Here is a 24,235-nt window from a genome sequence, read left to right on the forward strand (position 1 = left end):
ATCTATCGATTTTAGTTTTAATAATAGGTTAAAATCAATAGATAGTCACTATTTTAGTTTTACTATCAGCGGTAGAATATTTTTTTTTAAAGAAAATCAAATTAAAAAAAAGCCAATTAAAAGAATTGTTGTTGGCATCGGAAAATAGACACAAATTTTTCCGATTCGGATACCCGCAAAATTTCCAATTCTTTCGATTTCCGATTAATTGACCCAACACTAGTAGATACCGTTGGTTTCATGTATTACCATTTCCAAACTTTCGTCCCTATAGTGTAGGAGTGCCAAAATTTCGAATTTCGCTATTATAGTGCAGTTGGATCAAATATTTTATTGTGATTTATTTTAAGTTTGCCGCCTCTAAAAAAAATTTTTTAAAAAAGACGCCTTTTACCCTTTTACTTGCTTTTTAATCACGTCTTCGTTTTCTTGTCTATAGTAAAAAAATGTTTGACATTGTTTACTGTAGGTATATATAACTTTGGAAAAAAGTTGAAAAAATAAATAAAAGCAAAAATTTTTTTCAACCTGTTGATAATTACAAATCCGTTATGTTTTCTTTAATCTATCCCATAATGCAATTTGATTTTTTTTAAAGTTATTTTTATATAATAAAAATATCTTACTGTAATTTATTTTAGTTTAAACAAAACAAAACCAAAACAAACACCCTTTACAAAAATAACAAAATATACCCATTACCCCGTTCTCCCTCGTTGGGTTCGTCTGGGGCAAGTTTCTAAGGCGTCCTAACCGGGGAATGCCGTACGGGAATGCCCAGGCAATTTTTGTCACGGCAAGAGTGCCCCTCCTTTAGGAGAGTTTGGCTGTATCTCACTTTCCGACCATGTGTCACCAATCAAATATCTACCTAAATGTTCAACACTTAAATTTAATACAAATGGTGGTCTTTATTTCCTCGCGTGATATCAACACGCGCCATTTATAGCATTTTATCAAACCGCAAATTTGGGCTTCAAACACGCCATTCTTCTATTTTTGTTCTACCCCCTCACCACCTCCTCAAAAAATACTTCTACACACCCACTGTAAAAGATTGAAACAGAATGACCTTTATTTAATCTTAGCTTTGCCAAAAGTGTTCTCGAAATCGCAAAAAAGAATTAACCAAAATTGGAAGTACTGTTGCCACATCTGGGCTGGTGCATCTACCACTAGTCTCTCTGTCTGTCTCTCTGTCTGTCTGTCTCATACAGGGCCCGAAAAAGAATCTTCAACTTCATAGCTTCCGCACTATTAACCAAGCTCCAACCTCTGTCACATCACCACAATGTCACATCCCTGTGCCTGTTTCATAAGCACTTCAATGGAATATACTCTGATGAACTCATAACACTTGTGCCCCCCCCTCCTTGACGTACATAATCCCGACCAACCCAACCCAACAAGCAACAAAATTCCACCCCTTCACTGTTGAGGTCCCTAGATGTCGGAAAACGTTCTACTCTAATAGTTTCTTCCTTCAGACGGTTAGACTTTGGAACTCCCACCCTGTTTCCTGCTTCCCCAACGATACTAAGCTGCAGAAGTTTAAATGTAATAGTCCAGTCAATATAACGCTAAAATACCCCAGTCACAAAAAAATTGCAAGGTTTTTTTTTTTGGGGGGGGGTCTTTCAGTTTTATGTCTACCATACATCATACTAAAAGTTAGACAAGATTTGAGCATGGGAAAGTTTCAAATTTTGAAGTTCAACATTTCCGACTTACGAGTCATTTTTCTATTACGTTTTAAATCTCTAACTCCGTCAGTCTTGCCTTTCTATCCATGTTTTCAGGGTCAATCTAAAGAAGGTCGGATGTTACAAATAGTACTCAACATTTTGGTCGATGTAACCTCCGACCTTCTTCAGGCATATCTTGTCGAACTCTGGAATGCTTCCGTTGAACTTAGGAATCTATATGGAATTTTGAACGGAATCCTTTATTTACCACACCGTGGTAGCATGCTCTGGTTCTGACTGGATAGAGGCCCTAAGTAATTCGCAATTGTATTTTTTGGTCACCCACACTGAGAATTGAACTTTCAACTTTCAGGAGAATCTCACTTTTACAACTGGTTTTTCCAACCACTCCGCTACGGGTCCTTATGCACAATACTAATACGAATTTTGGGAGCCATAAACCTATTTTATTTCTAGTTGCAGATGTCACTATTTATTGCTAATTATTATTACTATACAAGGTGGAACAATAAAATTGTTGCCCTTGAAAAGATGACATGATTCCATTTCCGTTTGATGAAAACAAGTTTTCTTTTTTTGTTGCAGACCATCTACTAGTTGGTCAGTTGTGTACAAATCCCAAGAGCGATAGGAGTCTTTTATCACGTATGAAAGCGACACAATGTTCAACAAGAGAGATCGGAGATACACCGCTGTACAACTCATGCTCTCTACTGGTCCAAGTTATGACAACAGGACCATTGCCAGCACCCTGAAAATGCAAATCCAGACGGTTCAACGCTTGAGGGTACAGCGTAAAGTTTCCGGCCATGGTTATGGTCTTTGGTGTTTCAAGCGAGGGCCACATCATGCCACCTCACATATTTGAAGTTGGCTTAAAAGTCAACACCAAAGTGTACCTGGATGTGCTGACGAATGTGATCCCCTGGTGCAATCAGGTGGCCGCTGGCAGACCCTGGGTGTGACAGCAGGATTCTTGTCTTGCAATGACTTTGTACCCTTCTCTCACTGGTCCCTCTTCTTCCCCGACCACTGGACTACTTCATTTGGTTATACGTTGAAGACATCACCAACATGACCTCCCACAACACCAAAGCCACCCTGATTGCCGCCATCTGTCAAGTATTCACCAAGCTCCTGCCAGCGCTTGTGAAAAAGGCATGCTCTCAGTTCCGGACTCGTATTGAGGCTGTGATTGAAGCTGAAGGCATTGAATAGATGTCAGCTCTACTACATAATCAAGTTACCTGAATTGATTTTTTCAATAAAAGTTTTATTAGCGGGTGGATGGGAGGTCTTTTCCCCAGGCGTAAAATATGCTTAAATATGATATTTTAATTTATCCAGATTTCATACATTATTATAGAGCAGTGATTTCAAAAGTAAAAAAAAAAAAAAAAAAAAAAGGGGGGGGGAATAGGTGTCATCAGCTAGAATCGAAACCGAAAGCAAAAGCTGTAGCATTCAAAGCTGGTGACGTTACCACTGTACCAACGTGACATACATATGAAGTGATCAAAAATTAAAAATAAACCAAAACATTTTTTTTTCAATTTTGACCCCTTTTTGACCCCTTAAAAGCAATTTAAACCAGATAAAGACCCATAAAAGAATGGTTCATAAAAAAAAACCCAATCATTTGAGGCCCCTCGCACCGCTCTGCGACTTTTAGTTTCGGAGACATAGGAGATGGTTGTTTGGTTGTTTTTGTTTTACGGCATATCAACCTTTTTCAGGTTATTTAATGCCGAATCTAGTTCTTTTGAGGAACGATTTTTAATGGGGTATATTTGTTTTTTAAGTCTGATTCTATTTAACCCATAGTTGGGACCCTAACAGGTACTACCACTCTGGGTCAGAGTGGACCTGGGAGCAATGGCAATTAAAGAGTGGCTCCACACTCTCCCAGGCCCGTAAGCTGGAGCCTCACCATCAGGACCGAGACATAGGAGAAAGGAAGGAGAAAGGTTGAGGGAGAGAGTGGGTTGATGACTGGTCGAAGAAGAAAGAAGTTCTTTATTATCCATTTATAAAACATACAAAAAAATATAGGTCAGACTGATAGGTATCAGCTGCTAAAAAATGACATTCCACGGCAGTGAGAAAAATCAAATTGCATTATGGGATAGATTAAAAGGGAGATAACTCGTCAACAGGTTGAAAAAACAAACAAACAAAAAAGATTTTTGTTTTTATTCAACTTTTTTTTTGATTGTGTAACATTTTTAATGATAGTTTTATCCATACACACAGAAAAATGTCAGGTTTTTTGGGTTTTTTTTAAATTTTTTATTACAGACAAAACGAAAAAGTGGTCAAAAAACATATCTATAAAAGTGATATTGTCTGTGTGTCTGCCTTTTTTTTTTTTTTTTTTTTTACACAGTGATCACCACTTATCAAGGCCCGGAAGCCACTCAGGGATAAGGATTATTGCAAGTACATTACGTTAGTGTGGAGATTTGATGAAGTGTTTACTTAAGGGGGCGGTTTATTAGGAATTTGTTAACGTTGGACTTGAACACATCCAAGTTGTAGTCCGGTGGGAAGCAGGCAGACGGAACAGAGTTCCACAGGCGTGCAGTTCTAAGAAAGAAGCTTTGTTCATGCAATCCGCGTTTTGATTTAGGCACAGATAAAGAGTGGGGGAAACTTTTCACAGTGGATTCAGCTAGACGGGTGTTTTTCGTGAAAGATTGGCGAGGGGGGACCAGAGATTGGAGTTCAGACGAGCACCTGCCATGGAAATAACGATAAAACAAGGATAGGCTCGCAACGTCTCTTCTGTGGGAGAGAGGTTTCAGGGTAGAGAAAAGGGCATCCCCCAGGAAGCCACGAAGTCTATTTTGTACTCTGTCAAGGCAGGATGTACATTTCCCCACCAAACTACTCTGTCAATTTTCAGTCTACAGATTTGACATAAGGAGTATTGAGATTTAGGAAAATTTTTTTAATCGATTTTCAGCCAGAAATTTGGCTGTCAAGGGGTCAAAGTTCAATGATTTGACCTTTGAAAACTCATTGAAACTACTCCACCAATGTTGGGTCTAAACACTTGAAATTTTAGATGTAGGTTTCTTGGACATGGATCAAACTTTTTAATTTGATTTGAGCCCAAAACAATAAATGTTAAGGGGTCCAAATTGGGGCCAAAGTTAAAAAATTTGACCTCTAAATCAATTTTTGGTCTAAACATTTGAAATTTTACATAAAGTTTATTCAGACATAGGGTAAATCGGTTTTTGACAAAAATTTGGCTGCCAACGGGTCAAAGTTCAAAAGATTCGACCTTTGCGGTCTTTAGCAAACTATTCAGCAAATTTTGGGTCTAAACATTTGAAATTTTACATAAAGGGTATTCAGGCATGCAGCAAGCTTTTTAATCAGTTTTTGGACAAACATTTGGCTGGCAAGAGGTCAAAGTTGAAAGAGTTGACCTTTGCAGACTCTACCAAACTCCTCTGCCAATTTTGGGTGTAAATAGGGCCCGAGCAAAGCTGGGCTGAACTGCTAGTATATATATAAAACAAATAAATGTTATCAAAGGCAAGATAAGTTCTTTTCTACCTAGCTGGATAAAGTTTTAGTAAGTACATGCATTAATGGCGGAAAACTGATAGGGGGACAGTTTTGAAAGCCGGTTTATCATAATTTTTTTTGTAGGTTTCTGATTACTTTTTGATAGTATTTGAAAGATTGATAAATATTACTTAATTTCTTGCAAGGAGTTTTCTTTTTTATTATTCATCAAATTGTCTATTGTATTTTCTACGTAAAAAAAAAAAAAAAAAAAAAAAGAAGAAAGCTTTCATTTTTTTTTTTTTCCAATTAATTCTTTCTTGAATTAGCTTTGTAATAATAGAAATAATCTAATTTTCATTGAAAAAAAAATTGGTTATCATTTGCAAGGAAAAAAGAAAAAAGAAAAATCAAAATCAAAACTTTCGTTCAGCACATTTCAGCGTCGTAAACCAATCGGAATATTTTAACAAAAGCACGATCCTTATTCTGCGTAAGTATAAATAATTATTAGGTACACGCAATAATGGCGAAAAAAAATATAGGAGGGGGAGGCATAGTTTTGAAAGTCGGTTTATAATTTTTTTGTAGATTTCTGATTGCTTTTTGATTGTACCTATTTATTATGCCTCCCCACGGGACAGAGTTAGACACCAGAGTCGTTTTTTTAACGTGTAGAAAAGGTACAAAAATAAAAAAATTGTCTCAGTCGTGAAGGATTTCTCCTCCACCGAAAGAGAACAAGAAATGGAAGTGCAGCATCTGAACAACAGATACTACACTTTGATCTTGACCAAAAGGCCAAGAAGGTTTGCTTTTTGATTGTACTTGAAAGATTAAAGCCTAAAGTCAATTTCCAAAAGGAAAAAAAAAAATTTTTACACGTGAAAACAAAAGTTATAATGAAAAATGTCCTCACGGCGACATTCGGAAACTGACAAGTTCAGTTAAATCTTGAAGATAGTTACCTAAATTTATATGGAGAAAGGGGAGATTATCCGGTCCTTATGGATTGCCATTGGATTGAAAAGTTTCCTGCATTGGAGTTTACTGTTTTTCACATTGTATCTTTCTCATATTCTTTTTCTCCCTCCTCCCCTTCCCCATCAATCTCTTTGAATACCCTACAAACTGGCTAAAAACTGTTAAATGACCTTTTCTTTTTATGAAAATATGAAATTTTGGGTTTGTATTACTGTACACATAGATTCGAAAAAGTTGTCAAAAAACAAATATATAACAAATAAATGTTATCAAAGGCAAGATAAGTTATTTTTCTACCAAATTAGATATATTTTTGTGTTTTTATTCAATGTAACATGTTTATTCAGCTCGAAAAACATAGTGTTTACCGATGTATTCGAAAATTCAAAATGGCGGCCGACTGTCTCTTTAACACGGTAAGTTTGGGAAAAGATGTTATAAATAATAAACTAGACGAAATACTATTAAAAAACAACCGAATATATGTCAACTTATGTCACGGTAACATATATTGAGCGAATTTCTAACAGCATTTTGTCTAGTTTATTATTTATAATACCTTTTCCCAAACTTACCCCCTCCGAGACAGAGTCGGCAGCCATTTTGAATTTTCCAATACATCGGTAAACACTGCATGTTTTTTGAGCTGAATAAACATGTTACACTGTATAAAAACACAAAAAATATATCCAGTTAGGTAGAAAAGTAACTTATCTTGCCTTTGATAACATTTATTTGTCATATATTTGTTTTTTTGACAACTTTTTCGAATCTATGTGTACAGTAATACAAACCCGAAATTTTTCATATTGCTTGTTTCCTGCGATCCATTAACCTGCAGAATTCATATATTTTGCAAACCTCTTCTCTCTGATGAGAAGATTTGCTCTCTTCGAAACTCCATGGAATAAGGGTTTTTTTCTTGTTTTATTTGTACTCTTTGTCGAGTATTTAAAATTTTGTATAACTTCCTTACAGGTTTATAAGTTTTTGAAAATTTAAATATTTTCAATATCAAGATTTTTATTATGTACAAGCAGGGTGACCTAACGTTGCCCGGGATTGAATGATGATCAACGCATGTTTCACACTCCCATATTTTTATTGTCAGCGAAATCATGGTTGGTTGGTTGTTTTTGTTTTACGGCATATCAACCTTTTTCAGGTTATTTAATGCCGAATCTAGTTATTTTGAGGAACGATTTTTAATGGAGTATATTTTTTTTTTAAGTCAGATTCTATTTAACCCATAGTTGGGACACTAACAGGTACTACCACTCCGGGTCAGAGTGGACCTGGGAGTAATGGTAATTAAAGGGTGGTTCCACACTCCCCAAGGCCCGCAAAGTGGGGCCTCACCATCGGATATAGTTTTAGGTCATATCCAGGACCGTCATCGTTTTTTTTTTTTTTTTTTTTTTGTCATCGAAATCAGTGAAATCACCCCTTTTTCAATCAAATCGATCGATTGCCTGCTCTATCTGGGGGCCCATCGCAGTACACCGGGAGGAAGCTTATATGCCTCCGTGTAGTGACTTAGTTAACAATACACTGTAGTCTACACTGTACTCTAGAGAATCTACTGTTGATTTTATAAAACTATTTTTCTATAACATGGTTCTAAATAGAAACCTGTCATTTCGCACGCACCCCTGTCATATCAAAGAACCTTCCGTTGATTTTTATATGTCGAGCCTTTCGGCTTGTGTGATAAAACTTCTCAAACGAATTTGTGATGTTAGGCTGTATGAAGTGTTAACTTTGATCAAAATCGTTCTTTCTTTCATCAGATTATTTTCATTATCGATACTTATCAAAGACATTTCGCTACACAACCTATCTAAGAACACTGCCAGGTACATAAAGTATCTTTGTGTAAAATTTCATAAAAATCTACACAGCTGTTTTGGAGTCCATAGGTATTGAACTCACACACAAAGTTCCTTTTATATATATATATATATATATATATATATATATATATATACACTATGTGTGAGGTGCCTTCTATAAGTTTCCAGACTTTTTGTACAGGCATTTAAAATTGTAGACTTTTGAAAGTTCAGTATGTTATTGCTATACATTTTATGAGATGACTGACCAATTTTTATGATTTCAGGTTCAAGTGAACAGCTACAGCAGGAATTGGAATACACCCTACTAAAGCTGGTGAATTTCAAAAATGAAATCTGGACGTGAGGACACTTTCGAAGAACGATATGCAATAAAATTCCGTTATAAACTTGGAAAAAATGCCACAGAAACGTATGGAATGCTTCAGACTGCTTTTGGACCATCTTGTATGAATCGATTAGTGTTTGAGAGAAATAAGAGACTCAAGGAAGGCAGGGAATCTGTGAGGGATGATGAGGTCTGGGAGGAATATGGAAGTCAGATTGATTGGCCAAATAAAGAATTTCATGGATAAAGACAGTCGTGTGTCTATAGAGATATAAAGTGCACAGTTTGATGTCAGTGTGGGAACTGAACCCAAATTATTTGTGAGAAACGGAAGATGCGGAAGATTTACACAAAGTTTGTCTTGAGGCTGCAGTCCACAACTCCATCCTTCTCACAGACTATTTGACCAAAATGGGCAGCAAGACAGTTCCTTACCCTCCCTATAGTCCAGACCTTGTTCCTTGTGACTTTTGCTTATTCTCTAAGCTTCAGAAGTTGTTGGAACGGTATAAGAAGTGCATTGCAGCTGAAGGAGATTACTTCGAAAGAGACTAGAGTTTCATGTATATACTATCAATAAAAGCGTTCATACGACAAAGTCTGGAAGTTTATTGAAGGCACCTTTATATATGTGTGTGTGTGTGTGTACGCGCGTGCGCTTTTCAAACAGGAGATTTCCTATTATGGACTCATGCGTTCAACACTGTTACCAGACGTTTAAACATTATTTAACCTGAACTTTCAACCTCTACCGGGTGTTATCTGATCGCCATGATACGTAAGGGGGGGGGAAACTATCTGTATTTCCTGAAGAAGATATTTTATCATTTGAAAAAAAAAAAAAAAAAAAAAAAAAAAAAATTAAATTGTACACTCGTCTACTCTTTCAACGGTTAAATCTTTAATTCTTAATATCGAGTGCTTTTCAAACAGTGGATTTTATTTATATATATATATATATATATATATATATATATATATATATATATATATATATATATATATATATATAATTTTGTCGGCCCCTTTAAGAAACTCGTTTCTTATCGCTGAGCACTTTACAGTTGAAATAAGTCGGTCAAGTTATCTGGCATGCTCGGATCATCATATAATGATTAAATCACGCTGACAGACGTTAAAAACAAACACACACATTTAAAAGTAAATATTCAAATTTCACTATTTCTCGCGGTCAACGGTGGGTCCTTGCTAATGGTGTCAGAGATGGTGTCGTTGCCGGGTTCGAATCTCTCAGTCGGTGTTAAATCGTGACACCCCGCAGTCCCCGCACTGATGCTTCCCGAAAGGATGAAATACTAGTGTCTGTAGGTATTTAATAATTATATATATATATATATATATATATATATATATATATATATGCGTGTGCGTTTTTACACACACACAAAACCAATTGTGTGTGTGTGTAAGAGCACACTACATAGCACACACATGAAAATACAGGAAGTAGTGGGGTTGGGAAGGTTCCTGTTGAATAACCGAATAAACGATTTGAATTTCTATTCCGTCCAACAAGCTTTTTTACTTTTTTTTTTTTTTTTTCTTACCTTCTTGTATCACAGCAAATTTATTCACATTTGAGAATATGTCAGACAGGTTTGAAGAGGGGTGGGAACGTGAGAAATAAAAATAAATAAATAAATATGGACATTACCCCCCCTCCCACCCGCCGAAAACAAAAACCTGTTTCTAATGAAAAATTAATTAATTTGACCTCCTTAAAGTCCCTCTCATTATTATGCCAAAACCTCTTAACCCCTCCATCGTTTTTTTTTTTTTTTTTTTTTTTTTTGCGGGTGAGGGTGGAGGTGGATGTTAGGTCAGCGAAGGTGTGTCATACGAAGTACCTACATGTTCACCTGTGACTCATTGGTAAGAAATGAAATAAACCAGAAAAGGTCATGAAAGAGAGGGCGGCGCGCGTATATATATATATATATATATATATATATATATATATGCGCTTCACTCATCTTAAAAAGGTTCAGATTTATTTACGATCAGTGAGGGAGGTGGTGGGGAGCGGCCTTGCCCGGTCGTAAAATACGCTTAAATATATTTTAATTCATGCAGATTTCGTGTTTATTTTTATGGAGCCAATCCTCCATTCGTTCCCCACAAAAGCAAAATGCAAAATGTGACACAAATTCGTTTTTAATGTGGGTGGGGGTGGGGGGGGGAAACAGCTCCCCAAAAATCGAAAAATAGGTGCACATATTTTTTGCTTCCGATACACTAGCAGTGTCAGAAATTTCGTGAAAATAGTGAATAATTCCACCCCATCTTTCCAAGCTTATAACTCCTCGAAAAATGTAATTCAAGCCCTAATTTTTTTTTTCAATTAAAGGAGTAAGGACCAAGGTTTTATTTAAAAAAACAAAAAAACAAAACAATGTGTTTTTTTTTTTTTAAAAAGGTTTTAAACTTCGGACTTTACAGGTAAATTTCTAAAAAACTGTTTTTTTTTTTGTTTTAAATTTGAATATATTATTTATTGACCTTTTCTCTTCAATTTGTGATATATAAACCTATTAAACATAAATTAATTATTTACTTTTTAATAGACATTTCAAAATGAGAGGCGTAAATTATTCGACCCCCTATCTTTCTAAGCTTATAACTCCTCGAAAAATGTAATTCAAGCCCTAATTTTTTTTTCAATTAAAGGAGCAAGGACCAAGGTTCCATTAAAAAAAAAAAAAAAAAGACAAAAAGAAAAAATGTGTTCTTATAAAATAAGGTTTTAAACTTCGGACTTTACAGGTAAATTTCTAAAAAACTGATTTTTTTTTTTGTTTTAAATTTGAATATATTATTTATTGACCTTTTCTCTTCAATTTGTGATATATAAACCTATTAAACATAAATTAATTATTTACTTTTTAATAGACATTTCAAAATGGGGGGGCGTGAAAATGGGGGGGGGCGTGAAAATGGGGGGGCGTGAATTAAAAAAAAACGTTTGTCTAAAATATTATATTCGGTTTATTGGAAAGAACATAAAATTTCACATTGACCCTGAAAATATCGTAAAAATAGAATCAATAGAAAAATTTTGATAGATTTTTAAAATTTAAAAATTTAAAAATATTGAGTTTAAAAATTGAAAAATATTGAGTTCGGAAAATTCATTACTGTTTTAAAAAAAAAATAAAAATATTTTTATTACTTTTAAAACAACTGTAATAGTTTATTTTGGAAGTATAATCCATAAAGAAAATAAATAACCCACTTTTAACAGAGAAATTACGAGATTTTTATATTGTATTCGCAGTTTCGTGTTAGGGGTGTCAAAAATTCCTACAAAAATTCTGATACTGCTACCGATACACCTAAAAATTAAAAAAAAAATTTCGATTCCCGCTTTGATTCCCCCCCCCCCCACACACACACACACATATAAGATTGTTGATTTATTTATTTTTTTATTAGCGATTCTGTCAGATTTTTTTTTCTTTTCGCTCCCTGAGCACTTTTTTAGAGAGAAGTTATCTGCCCTTCATTTACCTTCTGGTCACCTCACATTTTGGGACATATTTGTAATTATTAATTTATTTACTTAAATATTTTTTTACGTGCATAAAAGCAAGTTATCCATAGACATGCATGTTTCGAAGTATCACTTCTCTTCAATATGGCTAAGCTTGTTGATAAGGATCGAACCTGTCACCGCTCAATGTCGGTTTTTAATGTGGAGTATATGGTGAGCTACGATGTTCACTCTTTCGCTGCCGGAAATTCAAGTGCCCCGAGACGTTTTCTGCGCAAGCGGCTAGAGGCGCCCTTTTTCTTTTTACTGAATTGCTCTGGAGGTTCAATGTTTTGATTTTTTTTTGACCAATCAGAGAGTTTTCCGGGCTGTCGGAAATTATGTGTCTGGGAGCCGGTGAAAATCTTTAAAAACCTCTGTATTTTCCAAAAAAAGCGCAGTTAACAAAATTCAGAGATAGTGTTGGAAGATATATATATCACTACTGTCTGCAGCTCAAAACTAACGCGACAACACTGTGAACGTAGCAGGCGAGTCGGCTGATAAAACAATGTGGGCGAACACACAGACACAGTAACTAACTTTTGTATTCCCCCTTCTACTATCGCATGCTCATTTTTAATTAATTTTATGTAAACAATTATTTTAAAACTTCCTTAATCTCAACTAATTCCCTACTTTTGTTCACTCATAAATGAACTATTATTTTCATTGAAATATTTCCTAAAAAGTAATAAATCTTTTTTTATAAATTGAGAGTTAACTGTATTTATTTTGTTGATATATTTTCTACGAAAGAACATCGTAAATTCGACTCTCTGTATTGCTCTCTTTACTTCTTTTCCCCACAATAATAGTAAAATTAATTAATAAATAATAAACAAATGTAAGAAATATTGGAAAAGGCCAAAACTGGCGACCCACCGACGTGATTATTTTGAACACGCAAACATTTCTATAAAAAAAAAAAAAAAAAAAAGCCTATCTTCTGATGCTTCAAGTAACCAATCTTTTGATGTGAGTTTCAATGAAACTAAACAAAATGAAAACCCAAGAAATAATTTCACTACAAATTCACCATGGACCAACAAACAAACAAAAAAACTGCCTTCTAATACTTCAAATAACCAACTTTTGATGTGAATTTCAACAAAAGTAAATAAAAAAACTCAAGAAACAATTTCACCAAGGTCGCGAAAAACTATGGAAATTCAACAAAAATAAAAAAAATTTTGTATGAAAACGATAAAACAAATCCTTCTGAATATAAAAATCTACTTTTCCAAAAAAAAAAAAAAAAAAAAAAAAAAAAAAAAAAAATTTTTTAACATAAAAACCTATCTTCATAACAAAATTATAAAAGACAACATACAGCAAAAGTGTGAATAACAAAAGGGAAAACTAAAATGGCAGAAAACGAAGTCGACATGGCAGCAGAACAAGATAAACCAGTGCAGTCAATTGCGATGAAAACTCCGGCATTTATTGATTCAAATGTACTAGCTTGGTTTTCAATAATGGAAGCCCAGTTCAGTATTATGAACATTAAGCAACCAAGACAAAAATTTTATCATATTCTCGCGTCACTACCAACGGATATAGTTGGAAAATTACAAAACAGCATACTGGAATCAAAAGACTTTGATAAGTTAAAAGATGCTGTGATTAATCAGTATGAAAAATCAAAGCCTGAAATGCTGGACAAACTAATGTCATCTTCAATCATGACAGGACGTCCTTCGATTTATTTGAACGAACTCATGTCGTTAGCAGGTAGAATTGGTGTTGGAGAAGACATTGTCCGACATAAGTTCATCCAAGCCCTACCTCATTCGATCAAACCCGTGGTAGCAGCACAAATTGATCTCGATCTGGAAAGACTTGGTAAAATGTCCGATGACCTGCTGTTATATTTTAATAGACAGGAAGCCACGCATATACAACATATATCATGGAACCAAAACCATCGTAACCAGAGTGATGACGGATCTCAAAGAAAAAGTAATCCGTCACAGTAACCATATAATTGTCCAAATGGAGTTCGTCCTTTTAACAAGGATCAGAGACCCAAAATCTGCCGTTCACATCTATATTTTGCCGAACGTGCAAAATATTGCAAACCATGGTGTAAATGGCCAGACAAACGGAATGTGCAAATGCAACCCAGTTCTCGTCCTGCCTCCCCTGCTTTTAGTAAAACATCGGAAAACTAACCCGGCGAAGCGTGATAGCTTCCACATCTTCGCCGCTTCTTGAAGTAGCCGCACGGTTAGGAGCTACAAAATTGAATTTTGTTGTGGATACGGGAGCTGCAATATCTGTAATCCCAAGAAAATATATAAGCGGTATAGTTATATACCCAACAAACATCTCAATTGTGTCAGCTAACGGTCAGAAAATTGAATGTTCCGGTCAAGCAGTATTAAACCTGGCACTTCATAACTTGAGGCGTGATTTCACTTGGACCTTTCTCATTGCAGAAACTACCAGACCTCTCCTAGGTTATGATTTTCTGAATCATTTTGGATTAATAGTTGATTGCACAAATAACAAATTGATTGATCAAACAACCAAAAGATATTCAAACGCACAGCCATCACCAATACTTATGAACATTGCTTTATGCTCGGATAACGTTGCCGACACAACAGTTCACACAATTTCACAAAAATATCCCAACTTAATTTCTCCACATCGCGATTCCAATGCAACAAAACCTAAAGTGTTTCATAGAATTGAAACTGGCAGTAACCCTCCATCTTTCTCTAAAACGAGGCAGTTATCAGCCCAGAAATACAACATAGCAAAAGAGGAATTCAGGAAACTCCAGAATGCCGGAATTATATCCCCCTCTAAATCAGAGTGGAGTTCGGCCTTGCACATGGTGAATAAATCTGATGGGACTTATAGACCTGTAGGTGACTACAGGTTACTAAACACTATAACACAACCCGATCGATACCAAGTGCCAAACATAAATTCCTTGTCATCAAAACTGCACGGTAAGAAAGTTTTTTCAAAAATTGATTTATCTTCTGCTTATCACCAAGTACCAGTCCATCCGGATGATGTATGCAAAACAGCCATCACAACACCCTTCGGTTTATATGAGTACAATTACATGCCTTTCGGTTTGCGGAACGCATCTAGTACTTTCCAAAGGATGATGGACAATATTTTCCGCGACATCGATTGTATTTTTATATACATCGATGATATTCTTATTTTCTCAAATAGTGAAGAAGAGCATTCCAAACACCTCGATACTGTTTTACAGAAACTCAGTGAGTACGACCTTAAAATTTCCCTTTCTAAATGTATTTTCAATGTTTTTCAACTTGAATTTTTGGGATTTCACATATCTGTTGATGGTCTTAAGCCAAGTGACAAGAAAATCCGCAAATTAAATGAATTTCCTCAACCAAACGATTCAAAATCACTGCGTCGATTCCTTGGCATGGCAAATTTTTACAGAAAATTAGTTCCAAATTTCAGTGAAATCAGTTTACCACTCACCGAGTGTATTCGGTTGAATCAACAATCTAAGAAAATAGATTTTACAAAGAAGGAAGTTGAATCCTTTGAAAGGATAAAAACAAGTTTATCAGGTGTAACCGCTCTACCTTATCCCGATTCAAAAGCTACTAATTATCAGCTTGTTACGGACAGTTCCAGTTACGCTGTTGGAGCAGCACTTCATCAAATGATTGACAATCAACCAATTCCTATTGGATTCTTTTCAAAAAAGTTATCACAAACTCAACAAAAATATTCTACCTTTGACAGAGAATTGCTAGCTGCTTATTTAGCAGTCTTGTATTTTAAACATCAGGTGGAAGGCAGAAACTTGTTGTTATTAACAGATCATAAACCGCTCTGCAGCGCCTTTAAAAGCCAAACACCTTTAAAATCCGATAGACAACAGCGTCACCTTTGTTTCTTGAGTGAATATGTGACTGATATTTCACACATAAAAGGTTCACAGAACATTGTAGCTGATTGCTTATCGCGACCAGCGTATGCAATCACAATTGATATTTGTGACTTACAGGAGATGGCCAATCACCAAACCACTGATGAAGAAACAAAAACTCTATGTGATTAACTAAAGCCGTATCAGATTAATGAACATAATACAATCCTATGTGACGTGTCTTTACCTTTTCCACGACCTTTTGTCACACAAAAGCTCCGGAAATCTGTTTTTGACAGTTTACACAACTTGTCACACCCTGGAATTGCTGCTTCAACTAAAATGATAACTTCCAGATATTTTTGGCCCAAAATGGCCAAGTCAATAAAGGAATGGTGCAAGGAATGTCAGCATTGCCAACAAGCAAAGATAAACAAACACACAAAAAGTGACGTGCATCCATTTGAATTGCCATCCAGCAGATTTCAAACTGTACACATTGACATTGTTGGCCCTCTACCACCAGTCAAGAGCAAAACAGACCCGTATTTCTCTCCCTATCGTTATTTATTAACATGCATCGATAGAAATACGAGATGGGTAGAGGCTTGTCCATTGACCGAAATAACTGCAGCGTCAGTATCAACTGCTTTTGTTGATCTGTGGATATCGCGATTTGGTGTGCCCCTCCATGTCGTTACAGACAGAGGTAGCCAATTCGAGTCTGAGCTGTTCTCAGAACTGTCAAAAATTATAGGGTTCCACAGGCTGAGAACGACTTCGTACCATCCCCAAGCAAACGGAATGATCGAGCAAGCACACAGAACATTAAAGACAGCAATTATTGCCAGAAGAGAATCTTGGTTATCTGCTCTTCCTATAGTTCTTCTAGGTATCAGGATTACACCCAACGATTCCAATTATTCACCATTTACTGCAGTTACGGGTGCTAATGCACAGATACCTAGATTGTTAATCGATGCGTACGAGGATGCAAACATTGATATAACAGATGCTCACATAAAAGCTCTAGCTGAGGAGATGCGGAAATTTGACACAGACGGATTATCCAGTGGACACCTCCATTCTTTACCTACTGTGTACATTCCTAAGGATCTTCAAATTTGTGACAGCGTCTGGTTGAGAACAGACAGGATTCGAAAATCTATGGAAGCTCCATATACAGGTCCATTCCAAGTAGTACATCGTCATGGCAAATATTTTACTATTAAAATGTCTGATGATGTACACAGTAACGTTTCCATAGATAGATTGAAGCCTGCATAGTCTTCAACAACGTCAAAAGATTTTGTTCCACCCCTTCCAGTATCTGACACTTTTGTATCTTCCTCTGATACAGAGGTTGAAAAGAAACAAACTAAATCAAAGTCCGGAAGAACCATCAGGTGGAAGAAGGACAACACATATTTTTATTATTAAAAATAAAAATGATGTAAAAATTTTCTAAACAAAAAAAAAAAAAAAAAAATTTTTTTTTTCCTAACCTACATTTACATGTAAATATACTACCAAACTTTCCTTCACAAAAAAAACCCAAAGCTATTTATCATGAACGATGAACCTTTAAACTCCGTTTACTGGGCGGAAAGTTATATGGTGAGCTACGATGTTCACTCTTTCGCTGCCGGAAATTCAAGTGCCCCGAGACGTTTTCTGCGCAAGCGGCTAGAGGTGCCCTTTTTCTTTTTACTGAATTGCTCTGGAGGTTCAATGTTTTGATTTTTTTTTGACCAATCAGAGAGTTTTCCGGGCTGTCGAAAATTATGTGTCTGGGAGCCGGTGAAAATCTTTAAAAACCTCTGTATTTTCCAAAAAAAGTGCAGTTAACAAAATTCAGAGATAGTGTTGAAAGATATATATATCACTACTGTCTGCAGCTCAAAACTAACGCGACAACACTGTGAACGTAGCAGGCGAGTCGGCTGATAAAACAATGTGGGCGAACACACAGACACAGTAACTAACTTTTGTATTCCCCCTTCTACTATCGCATGCTCATTTTTAATTAATTTTATGTAAACAATTATTTTAAAACTTCCTTAATCTCAACTAATTCCCTCCTTTTGTTCACTCATAAATGAACTATTATTTTCATTGAAATATTTCCTAAAAAGTAATAAATCTTTTTTTATAAATTAATTTTACTATTATTGTGGGGAAAAGAAGTAAAGAGAGCAATACAGAGAGTCGAATTTACGATGTTCTTTCGTAGAAAATATATCAACAAAATAAATACAGTTAACTCTCAATTTATAAAAAAATCCATCTGGGATCATTTTGGTAAACTTAACTGTAATTTATATATATGATGGCAGCAAATTCGTTTTCGAACATTGCCATTACTTGATATAGCAGCACCAAAAAAAAAAAAAAAGGTATACGAAGGTGGCTTTCTTTGGCACACATTGTGCAGACATGTGCGCCACTAGCAGCACGTTCTTCATGTTCACTTCTATGTATAATCAAGTACACATACACACACACACACGATATAACAAAAGTTAAAATACACAATCCTCTGCTTACCTGAACTGATCAATTCCAATTCTTAAAAAAATAAAAGGGAGATAGAATACCGTTTGTTTCCAAAAAAATGTCAAAGAAAGAAACACTCACCTGAAATTAAAAGAAAAAAGGAAAATGAAAGTTAACAAAATATTTACATATGAACATGTAAAATGTTTAGCATAAGGAATAGTGGATATGCATAAAAACAATCTACTAAATAAAATAATAAAAACGAAGACATCTCAATGGATATTTTGATCATGTCAAACTGTGATACCAATGACATTACCCCGTTCCAAGAAAACGATTAAAAATAAATTAAGAAAAAGAGAGAAAAAAAAAAAAAAAAAGTTGATTAGCAGTACAAAAGGTATAGGATGTGAGCTAAGCAGAAAGAGAAGGGGAGGAAAGTGGCAGACAGAAGCGTTCGGAAATAGGATTGTTAATCAAGGTGTGGCAGTGACTGGAAATTTCTTTTTAAATAAACAAATTTATTTGTTTATCAAAAAAAATTTTTTAAACAATTTTATTTGTTTATATCAAATATATTATATATATTTATATGCAACGCTTCAAGTGCAGGTAAAGAAAAAAAAGTATCTATTTAAATATGTAATTATATATATATATATATATATATATATATATATATATATATATATATATCTCAGAGCTCTATGGACAAACTTATCTTTTTTCTTTCCCTGCACTTGAAGCGTTACATATAAATATATGTAATATTTTTTTTAAATAAACAAATAAATTTGTTTATTTAAAAAAAAATATGCGTTGTTTTTAGCCTTCCAAACGTATCCATTTAAATACGTAATTTTTTTAATTGTCAATAGGTTAATATTTTTAGAGTTAGTTTTCAACAGTTTACGGACAGTCTTGAATTTGGAACAGCTGAGGACAGTTGATAACCTGTTGAGACTGACCAGATCGAGAGGGGGTGATGGTGGAGAAACTATATTGAGCGGATGTAATACTATCGATTCCCTCCCCCCTCACGAAACAAGTGTTAGAAAGTAAAAAAAAAAAACTCTAACAAAAAAAAAAGGAAATAAGCTGATAAGCCAAACAAAAACAGATGTTCAACTTTGATTCCTTTTTTCATCAGGCCACTTGACTTTCGACTATCCCTCCTCCTCCTTGTTTCTTTGACCGTATCAACATGCAGCTATTTAAATGTAATATAAACTACCATCTTGTTTCCCAACTCCCCACCCAGTCTTCCCCTAACACAGTAAACCCTTACTCTGAAGTAGCATAATGCCTTGTTTGAGGAGAACTAAAGTATATAAAAATTTACATATTTAAATAGATACTTTTTTCTTTACCTGCACTGAAGCATTTTTTTCTTTACCTGCACTGAAGCGTTGCATATATTTATATATCTGATATCAATAAATGAAAAAAATATGTGTTGTTTTTAGCCTTCCAAACGTGTCCATTTAAATATGTAATTTTTTTTCAATTGTCAATTAATATGCAACCTGCTTCAAGTGCGGGTAAAGAAAAACAATTTTCTTATTTGAATTTTCGTGGCTAATGCTGAGGGCTTTTTTTTATTTTCTATTTTCAAAATTCTACACATGGACCAACACACTCTCGCTTGTAGAATTCCACCATGTAGAAAAGAAAAATAACAGATTCTTCATTGATAAGGATGTATAACATCGAAATATGTCTGATATAAACAAATAAATTTGTTTTCTTTAAAAAAAAAAAAAATGCATTGTTTTTAGCCTTCCAAATGTATCCATTTATAAACGGTGGGACAGAGGCTGAAGCTTAGATGACAGTTCAGGACCTATCAGGTTGGCGACTCTCTTTTGAACCTTTTCTAGGAGCGAGAGCAGAGGCACCAGCCCAAATATGACAACAATACATACTTCATACATGGGCGAATGGTGGCCTTATAGAGGTACAGATACTTTCGGATTTCATAACTTATAATTTTATGACCAGGGAAGGCTAGACCCCCCCCCCTCTCCCACGCTAGATATAAATAGATATAAAGGAGAGTTGTGCGTGTGTGCGTATTCAGCTAGAAATAGGTTATACTTCTGCCCAGGCAACACCGGGTAACCCTGCTAGACAGTTCCATAAAATGAAAGCGATAATTTTCTCATGCAGAGAATAAAAAAAAAATGGTTTATTAATGTGTTTGTCCTCTCTGAACTTCAACCATCCTTTTTCTTCAAACATTGCCTCAGCGAGTAAACAATTCATTTTCATATTCATAAACGTTTATATTGTTGTTGGATGCCAAGCTCTTGTGCGTGTGGGAGGGGGTGGGGGTGTCCCCTGCTTGAAACGAACAAGTTCCGAGTTGGCATGAATTTTCTCTCAATAATGAAGAAAGTTAATAATGAAACTGTAAGAAAATAATAAAGTGCAAAAAAAAAAAAAAAAAAAAAAAAAAAATCCAATATCTCTATTTATCTATCTATTAGAGGGTGTGTATTTATTTGCTTCCCCACTGAGCAAATTAGGCACAAGGCCGTTTTTAAATGTGGAGAGAGCGAGGGAGGGGGGGGAGGGAAAAGGGGAATGGGAGCTGGATAGTAACAATTGGTTGAAGGGTTGCCCCTACATTGACCAAGGTCTGATATGTGGGGTTGATATTTATTTGCTGCCCACATCAGCAAAATGTGGCACAAGGCCGGAAAGTGGGAACCCCGCAGGCTCCCCTAAAGGAGGGGCACTCCTGCAATTTTAAAAATTGCCTGAGTAACCCCGTCGGCATTCCCCGGTCGGGGCGCCTCAAGCAGCAAGCAATAAACTTGCCCCACCGGAAAGCCCGGTGGCAAGGCCTGGGAGGGTGGACCTCCTAGGTATTACCCAGGCGGTGTACCTCAGTCCAACAGGTGCTGGCCGATTCCCGGCCCTTCACCTGTTGGGCTGAGTGTCAAGTGACGAATCCTTGACTTGACTGGTCAGATATGTTGGGTTGCCCCCACATATGGTCTTTGCTTGCAGTATCTGCCGGAACAGATACTACACTTTGATCTTGTCACCCGGGCCACGGAGGGCTGGGACGAGTAGCTATTTGAGGGTGGACAGATACAATTGTCGCCCTAGAAAAGACAAGATTCCATTTCCGTTTTATGCAAACAGTTTGTTTGTTTTCTAGGTTTTTTTTTTGTTGTTTTTTTTTTTTTTTTTTTTTTTTTGCAGACCATCTACTAGTTGGTCAGTTGTGTACAAATCCCAAGAGAGATAGGTGCCGTCTATCATGTCTGAAAGTGACACAATGTTTAACGAGCGAGATCGGAGATGCGCTGCTTTACAACTCATGCTCTCTACCGATTCAAGTTCAAGACAACAGGACCATTGCCAACACCCTCAAAATGTAAATCCGGATGGTTCAATGCTTGAGGGCACAGCTCAATGCATCGGATGACCCAAGGTTATGGTTTTTGGTGTGGTTTCAAATGAAGGACACATCATGCCACCTCACATCTTTGAAGTCAGCTTAAAAGTCAACACCAAAGTGTACCTGGATGTGCTGAAGAGTGTGGTGATCCCCTGGTACAATCAGGTGGCCGCTGATAGATCCTGGGTTTGCCAGTTGTGTACAAATCCCAAGAGCGATAGGAGCCTTCTATCATGTCTAAAAGTGACACAATGTTCAACGAGCGAGATCGAAGATGCACAGCTGTACAACTCATGTTCTCTACCGAATCAGGTTATGACAACAGGACCATTGCCAGCACCCTCAAAATGCATTGCTGGATTGCCACGAAAAACAGGGACGTGCCCAGGGTGATAAAAACACAGTTATGGTTATTGGTGTGGTTTCAAGCGAGGGTCACATCATGCCACCTCACATCTTCAAAGTCTGCTTAAAAGTCAATACCAAAGTGTACCTGGATGTCCTGAAGAGTGTGGTGATCCCCTGGTGCAATCAGGTGGCCGCTAGCAGATCCTGGGTATGGCAGCAGGATTGGCGCCGGCCTACAAGTCCAAAGAGACCCAAACTTGGCTTCAGAAGGAGTGCTATGACTGTACCCTTCCCTCACTAACACTCCCTTCTTCCACGATCTGAACCCGCTTGACTACTCCATTTGGTCATACGTAGAGAACATCACCAACATGACCTCCCACAATATCAGAGCCAGCCTGATCACCACCATCCGCCGAGTATTCGCTGAACTCCCATCTGCGCTTGTCGAAAAGGCATGCTACCAGTTCAGAGGTTGTGATTGAGGCTGAAGGCGGCTACATTGAATAGATGTCAACTCTACCATATAATTGTATTAAAAATAAAGTTGTTGGTAGTGTTGTTTTCTTTCATCATTCTACCCTGTTTTATATAAAAGGAACTTTGTGGGTGTGCATGTGTGAGAGTTCATTTTCTATGTACTCGAAAACGGTTTGACCTATTTTTATGAAATTTCACACAAAGATATTTTATGTATCTGGCAGTGTTCTTAGATAGGTTTTGTGTCGGAATGTCTTGCATAAGTATCAATAATCAAAACAATCCGATGAATAAAAAGAAGTTTGAGAAGTTTTATTACCACACAAGCCAAAAGGTCTTACATATAAAATCAACAGAAGGTTCTTTGATATGACAGGGGCGCATTCAAAATGAATGTTTCTGTTTAAAGCACAATTACATCATGATACTTGACTTTTTCATTTTAAACTTTAATTCAAGCTATTATCACCACATGACCAGTAAGGCCAGGCATATAAAAATCAACAGTATGTTCTTTGATATGACAGAGGCGCGTTTGAAATGAGTGTTTTTGATTAGAGCAGAATTGAAGTATGATGATTGATTTTTTTCATTTAAAACTTATTTGAGCCATTATATATATAAAAATAATTTTATAAAATCAACAGTAGGTTCTCTACAGTGCAACGTAAACTACAATGTATCGTGGACTAAGTCACTGCAGGGAGGCATGTGAAGCTTTCTCCTGATGCACCACGGCAATTATTCGATTTGATTGAAAAAAAAAAAAAAAAATGGTCGACTTCACTGATTTTGATGACAAAACTATGGGAGAGTGAAATATTTGTTGATCAACATTCAATCCCGGGCAACGTTGGATCTCCCTGCTAGTATTCAATATACTTGGAACCTTGAAGTTTTAAATCACCATCATCGTCATCAGAAACACTGAATTCCAAGATTTATTGAAGACCAACAAGATGCCGTACGGTTGGTAGATAGAAGGGGGGGGGAGGAAAATCGATACCGAATGGTTTTGTGGATTGATGAGCAATGCAGATGAGAAGAAGGGGAATGACGGAGAAAGATGAGGAGGAGGTCAAACGGAAAAGCAACTTCTGCTTCGATGTACAGGAATCTGATTCTGAAAGACTTAAAAAAACACGATGACCTGTAGATCAAGAAAGGATATTGGCAGAGATCAAAGCACACGAACTTGACAAGATATACGTGTGCATGTACGTATGTGTGTCTATGGATGGATGCATGTGTGTGTATATGTATGTGTACATGCTTGTATGTATGTATATGTGTATACATACACGTGTGCATGTGTGAGCATATGTGTATGTATGCATGTATGTATAGGCATATGTGTATGCATGAATACACATTCATATATGTGTGTGCACGTGTGTATTTTCATAATTCTTCCTGCAGGGATAAATTAATCTAAAGATGTGTGCATATATGAATGTATGTGTGTGTGCATATGTGTGTGTGTGTGTGTGCATGCTTTTATCTGAGTGTATGTATATGTGCATATGTGTATGTGTGCATGCATGTGTGTATTTTCGTAATTCTTCCCGCAGGGATAAATTAATCTAAAGATATGTGTGTATGTATGTGTGTGCATATGTGAATGTATATGTGTGTGTGTGTGTGTGTGTGTGTGTGTGTGCATGCTTTTATCTGAGTGTATG

General features: G+C 36.1%; 1 protein-coding gene and 1 pseudogene across 1 annotated transcript in view; both read right to left on the reverse strand.

The window, feature by feature from the left end:
- Positions 1-24,235, reverse strand: part of LOC145268681 (N(G),N(G)-dimethylarginine dimethylaminohydrolase 1-like) — a 210,881-nt gene that overhangs the window by 76,341 nt on the left and 110,305 nt on the right. The window lies entirely within an intron of this gene.
- Positions 5,882-6,038, reverse strand: LOC145268923 (U2 spliceosomal RNA; annotated as a pseudogene).

This window comes from Euprymna scolopes, chromosome 44 (assembly GCF_053919585.1).
Source record: "Euprymna scolopes isolate OS-2025 chromosome 44, ASM5391958v1, whole genome shotgun sequence".
NCBI lineage: Eukaryota > Metazoa > Mollusca > Cephalopoda > Sepiida > Sepiolidae > Euprymna > Euprymna scolopes.